This window comes from Dryas octopetala, chromosome 2 (assembly GCF_963921425.1).
Source record: "Dryas octopetala chromosome 2, drDryOcto1.1, whole genome shotgun sequence".
In the NCBI taxonomy this organism is placed as follows: Eukaryota; Viridiplantae; Streptophyta; class Magnoliopsida; order Rosales; family Rosaceae; genus Dryas; species Dryas octopetala.
The window spans coordinates 6,792,604-6,799,416 of NC_141367.1; the positions used below are offsets into that span (position 1 = coordinate 6,792,604).

The 6,813-nt window shown below is 33.0% G+C and overlaps 1 pseudogene; it reads right to left on the reverse strand.

Annotated features, from left to right (window-relative positions):
- Positions 1-3,789: 3,789 nt before the first annotated feature.
- On the reverse strand, positions 3,790-5,110 carry LOC147292795 (wall-associated receptor kinase 5 pseudogene; annotated as a pseudogene).
- Between the last annotated feature and the right edge of the window lie 1,703 nt (positions 5,111-6,813).

Consider the following 6,813-nt stretch of genomic DNA (forward strand, 5'->3'; position numbering starts at 1 on the left):
TGGATGTTAATTGATTAAAAAATAAAAAATTTCATATGTGATGAATAAATTCGGAATTGTAAGATCACCACAGTGGGTTAGGCAGTTAGGCTTGGCCAATTGAGGAAGGGATTGATCGAGCTGCTGCTATTGTTATAGCAGCAATAGCAGCAGCTAATAGTAGCAAAGAGAGTTGCATGATAATTGGCATAATTCTCCCATGTAAAGCCATGACAACCACTTATATAATTCCATCTATTGTATTGGCTAGCTAATGTTTAATTATGATCCGAGTGTAAAATAAGTGGTAGCAACTAACAAGCAAGCCTAGCCTTTAATTTGTAGGCATATTCAGGATATGGAATATTACAAATGAAAGAAGGAAGACTCAAGTCTGGTATATATGCGTGCGCGCACGTTGGGTCAGTCATAAGGTTCAGGGGAAATTTCTTGAACGTGTAAGCCGGTCTTCCTTAATAAAACAACATCGATGTCCCACTTGGAACTCGACTTGGAAATAATTGGTCAACAAGTGTCGGCTCGCGCAAATTGTCCAGCACGAGCAGTGACTTCACTAAGGCCTTGTTTGACTTGCACTTGCATAATGTAAGTCTTAAGAAATTAATTTCTGTGTCTTTCTCGAAGGTGGGAACCAAACGTGTTCTAATATCATGCATGCATGACTATGAGGTCTTATCAGATGGTTGACATGGATTGGGACGGGGTGACGGGCTGCAAGCATTCTCAGATTCTGTCTTATATCTTGGAATCTTATCAGAATCGAAATGGTGCCGAAATGGTGCCTTGTTTGACTTGCACTTGCATAATGTAATTCTTAAGAAATTAATTTCTGTCTTTCTCAAAGGTAGGAACCAAACGTGCTCTTATCAGATGGTTGACATGGATTGGCCGGGACGGGATGACGGGCTACAAGGATTCTCAGATTCTCTCTTATATCTTGGAATCTTACAACATAAAAAAATAATAATAATAAATAAATAAATAAAAACAACAAAAATTTATAAATACTTTTACAACATAATTACATTTAATAAAAAACTTGAGCATCGTTAATTCCTTACCCACCACGTGGGTCACACTCCACCCGAAACCAAGGCACCATCACTCTTCCATTCACCATTTCCCATCGAAGTCTCTAATTCTCTAATATTGCCTATAGTAAATTAAGATAAATCACCCAAAACATTTTTTTTTTTCTAAGAGTAACCAACCATAATTTTTTTTGGAAGTTTAACTTTTGACTAATGTTCACATAAGCAACTTTCCTTATATTATTGAATGAGTCAGCTTAATTTAAAACTAAAAGTTTGTTTCTTCCTAAGATACCGGCCCTTTACCATATTTAGGTAATATTATGAGTAGTTAATGCTATTTATCTTCATTAATTAATCATATTTCAATTTTTTTTTTATTGAAACGATATTATTGTTAATTACTTGTTTCAACTTTGAACATTTATTTTTTTATTTTGAAAATTAGTTTTGCTATATCATATTTAATATCAAATTTATATAATATTAATAATAAAAAACTATCCAGAAAAGAATATAAGATTAACGAAGATACTTGTTTTGTGCACTTATTAGTTTTTTTTTCGTGTTTATTTTGTACACCTATTGATTTTTTCATGTTTATTTTGTGCACCTACTAGTTTTTTTAGTAGTAATAACCTAGACAAATTAATGAACCTATATGAATTAAAACACCAACATTATAATGAACCTACAAACAATTCTTAGTTGTAGGATCCTTATTTGACTCAATTATATATATATATATATATATATATCACACGCCCTTAAATTAAGTGTTTTAATGAATTTTAGGGGATTCATTTTCTATAAAAAATAGAGAATTAATGGCAATTAAAGAGTGACACAATTTGAAAACAAATATTAATTACATAATGGCATAATTTATAAATAGCAGAAATATAATGGAATATTGTTATCCTACGTGGAGCAGCATTTTAAATATGGGCTTTAACTATTAAAATAATAATAATGATATTAAACTCTAAAAAAATGCAATTTAATAGACTAATATCAAAATCACTGTATTTCCTATTAGTAAATGCAATTATTGGATCATATATACATCCCCACTTGGCAATACACTAATAATACTCAATAAGTAATAACTACATAACCCCCACTTCCCCCCACTTGGTATTTGGTAATAGTCAATAAGCCAAGGAGCTAATTAAGTCTTTCTTTTTTCTTGGAAAATAGGCCCGCATACAATAGTTTTCAACATTATCGAAAAGAATAAAGAAGCAACTAATAAATATGTAAGGGCAAGATGAATATATAAGAGCTGGTTGATACCTTGAAGAAGGGGGTAGGGTATTGTGAGGACAAAAATATTCCTTAAATATAGGTCACGTGCACGACACATGAGTGTTTTAGACGAAAAATATAACAGAAGTTACAAAAAAGATTAAAGTGATATTTGTGCAATAATTTAAGGATTCCAGAATTTTAAAATGAAATTCATATATAAACTAAAGTGATACTCTGAATATAATTGATGGGCTATTGCTATAATTAACTCTTAGATTTAGTTTAAGAGATATGATTAGTTTGGGAAGGGTGAGTTTCATACTATTCTTTTATTCATAGGTGATTGCTAAATAACAAGCTACTTGGTCACTTGATATATAACAATATATCAAAATTAATATTCTTCATTTATTAAACAGTTCAAAAATCAAGGCTTCCTTATTTATAAACATTTGGTTTAATAATCCATAAGATAGATACCAATTGCATTAAAATATTTAATGGAAGCGAAAAATTATTTTACACTGATGTTGATACTCTTAGACAGTGAATTAGGACCATTAATTAGATAGGATCATTTTTTAATATGCATTCTTAATTCTCAATTTAATAATATATCATGAAAGATATCAAGATGATTTAATTAGTATGTATGTTCCTTCAATTATTGTTCCATAAGAGTAGGAGACTATGAGGGTTGGGTGATAGGCGGACCCATGACATTTCAAATGATCACATAGTTTTTTGAGACCCATAAATATTGAGGTGACACCCGTACAAGGTGCGGGGACCTTGGATTAATGGTTGACACTTGACATAGATTGGGAGTTGGGACCGGGGTGACGGGCTGCAAGGATTCTCAGATTCTCGATCTATTATATCTTGTTGGAATCTTATCAGAATATGCCAAAAACTTGGTCCACCTGGAATGATGCGTCGAGCAAACTCTGAAGTCAATGTTCGAACCTTTGCGTTCATTGGGCCTCATCTGTATCAAAAAGTAAAGATTGAAATTGGGCCTTGTTTTCTTAGACCAATAAGATATTGGGTCTTGTTTATAAATCCAGCTCTTTGAGACGAGTCAATATCAACGGTCGGCCTGTAATCTCATCAGCCCACTCATATCTCTCACATTATACAAATTAATTTCTGGAAAAGCAAACAACAACTGTCAACCTCCTTCCTACCCCAAACGAATCAAAATTCAAAGACAGAGAATTTAGGTGACGTTTTCGCTCTACATCCTTTTTCGAGTCTCCTCCTCCTCTTCCTACGGAAAAAAGGTTGGATTTTTCTATTCGCGCTGTGTATTATCGTAATAAATTAATAATGTATTGATGCTTTGGGTTTGAGGTTTCCTTCTCTGTTTGGTTGCTTAGAAAACGGGGATAGGAAAATATACCGAAATCCATTGATTATTACTATATTTCTGTTTCCAATGGAAATATTTCCTCAACTTTGACTGAATTGTATTTTGCTTTTGTTCATGGAAATATTGGCATCCATGTGTATGTGCGCGCGTGTGTATATATATTTCCTAAAATACATCACTGTATAGTCTGTACTGATCGAATTGAAATAGATTAATATTGGTTTAGATATCCTACAATACAATAATACAAAGTAGACCCTCGCAGCAAGTCAATGAATCATCGTCCATCATCATATGGCATCAACTGTTGGATTTGCATGCTATCATATACCCTAGTTGTACCACTAGAACCACCATCACCTCCAACATTTACAATGCAAGCCTCTGAATTAGTTGACCCAAGCAAGTACTCTACCTCTTCTCCACAGATATCAGCTTGTCCCCCCCATGGATGCTTTGTCATAATTCTGATTCCCTCTAGCTCCATCGCCACTTCCTTCATGCCAGGCCTTTCCTCCCCTTTTACCCTCAAACATGTTTTCGCCAGACTGGCCACTTGTTCTATTGTCTCCATATTTCCCTCATTCACTATGTCTTCATCAAGAATTTAAATCAAGTGATCCTCTTCCATTGAATGAACAAACAAGTTTGCTAGGTTTCTCTCTGCCTCAGGCCTATCAAAAGAAAGTGCCACTTTGCTTGTTAGTAGCTCCACAAGGACAACTCCAAAGCTGTAAACGCCACTTTTCTCTGTTAGTGTGTTTGACTGAAGATATTCAGGGTCTAAGTATCTGAGTGTCCCTTGCACCAAAGTTGAAAGTTCATTTTGATCTGCAAGAATCAACCGTGAAGCTCCAAAGTCTGACACTTTTGCTGTGTAATTCTCATCTATTAGTATGTTTGTTGCTTTCACATCTCTGTATATGATCGATCGGTATGGAAATGGAAGAGTGTAATGCTAATGCTCTTGCAGTTTCTGATGCTAACTTCAGCCGTAATTCCCATGAAAGTGATGATGATCCTTTGCCTTTTTTGTTATGGACATGCTCAAAAAGAGTGCCATGGGTGATGAACTCGTAAACTAGTAAAGGTACCTCTGTCTCTAAACAACAACCTAAAAGCCTCACAACATTTCTATGGTTGATTTGTGAAAGAAGAATCACCTCGTTAACAAACTGATCATTTTGAGTAGGGGCACCAATTTTGGACATCTTTATAGCAACCACTTTGTTATTTAGTAATATTCCTTTGTAAACTGTTCCATAGCTTCCTTCACCAAGTTCTTCTGCAGCAAAGATTTTTGTTGTCTCCACAAAACCTCCACGACTAGCAAGTTTTTTAACAATAGGCCACCATTTTCTTTGAAGTACTTCTCTTTGAGTTTCATGAACTTTCTTTTCTTCATTCCCCAATATATCTATGAAATTCCAACCAGTAAAACCAAGAAGCCTACACTGACACTTGCACATAATTGAAAAATCACTACCAATGAAATAAGGCATATAGCGTATTAAAACTTTTTTTTTTTTTGGTTATCTAGCTTGTTCTTTTTTAGCACAAATATTTTTTTGACAGAGTAATATATATAGAGATTGAGCAGGTATGATTCCTTGTATCACAATGTAAACATTTAAATTTAGTTAGATTAATCAATCGTTCTAAGCTTGTTAAAAAGGCTAGTATTGAAAAGTATAGATCAACACACACACACATATATATATATATGTATAGGTAAGAGAAAACTTTCAATATAAAGTATTAGTCAAAGAATACATTAATGTATACACTAATGTATAGTCAAATGACTGAAAAAGGAAGAAGCCTTTAATTGATTGAATTTTTTTTTTTTTTTAAGAAAAAACCTAGGAGAATTGTAGGTTAGTTTTTATTATTTTTGTTATCCAAAGGTAGCTGATTGATTATAGGGAGGCTTAGAGTTCAGTTTATTTTATGAGCCTTTCTTAGACTAAGACCGGTAGTGATTTAGGGTTTTTTAATTAAGTCCTTTTATTTTTCTTCTTTGACGGCCTTATATTAGGTTTTAACTCAAAGATTTTGGGCTCTGTCCAAAATCTCGGAATTAAAACCTAACATGCAGTCTCTACAAAGCCTATTCTACACCCTAGGAGGGGAAATATCATTCAAATAGGGGGAAATATCCTTCAAATTAAGAAATGACTTTATTATGAATTAAAATGATTTTCTTATAAATTAAAAAGACTTTATTATGAATTAAAAAGATTTTCTTATAAACTATTATGAATTAAAAGGATTTTCTTATAAATTTTAAAACACTCCCGGTCTCCATCTAAAAACTATTTTTATAAAGGAACTAAACCTAATTATCTCTTGATTATATGTATCACAATGAAATTGTGTATTACGAATACACCATTGGGTCTTCTTAATGATAATGTAACTTGAAATGCATTCCTCTTTTTTTCTTTTTAAGAAACAAATTATACAATTTAGGGTTTTTTATTATTAAAATGAGAATTTTAGATCCACAAGTAGTACAGATATAATACAAAAATGCTTGGGTACTTACAATTAACCAAGCATTGAGATACATTTAATTATATTATAAAAAAATGCTTAGCTACTTGCAAGTACTCAGATTATTGGTTTCTTTTTTATTTATTTATTTTTTGTCTACTTTTTGTTTTCAAAATTGAAAGTATGATCATAAATAGGATACATATTATTTAATATGTAAATAATTAATGCATATACCCAGTGAAATAATAAGCAGGATATTTTTGTTGACTTTGATGCAATTCATTTCATTTGCGCCGTCCTTTTTGTAACCTTGGTTACAAATTACAATTACAAGAATGATTTCCAGGAGTATTTTGGCACGTCGACCCAATACCACAGGGGTTTTGATCCTCGCACTCATCAACATCTGAAAGGAAATTAAGGAAAACACATAAATGTATAAGACGTACATGCACATTTATATAAGTATTAGGATGTGTGTGCATGTATATATAAAGAATATGGATCACCTTGGCAACCATCTGGGAGATATGGGTTTCCTTGGTAACCTGGCAAGCACTGGCATATGTAACCATTCCGATTTGTGGGGTTGACACACATGCTATTTGCCTTGCATGCAAAATCCCCCCTCGTTTTAGCTACATCACATCGGTCTGGCTC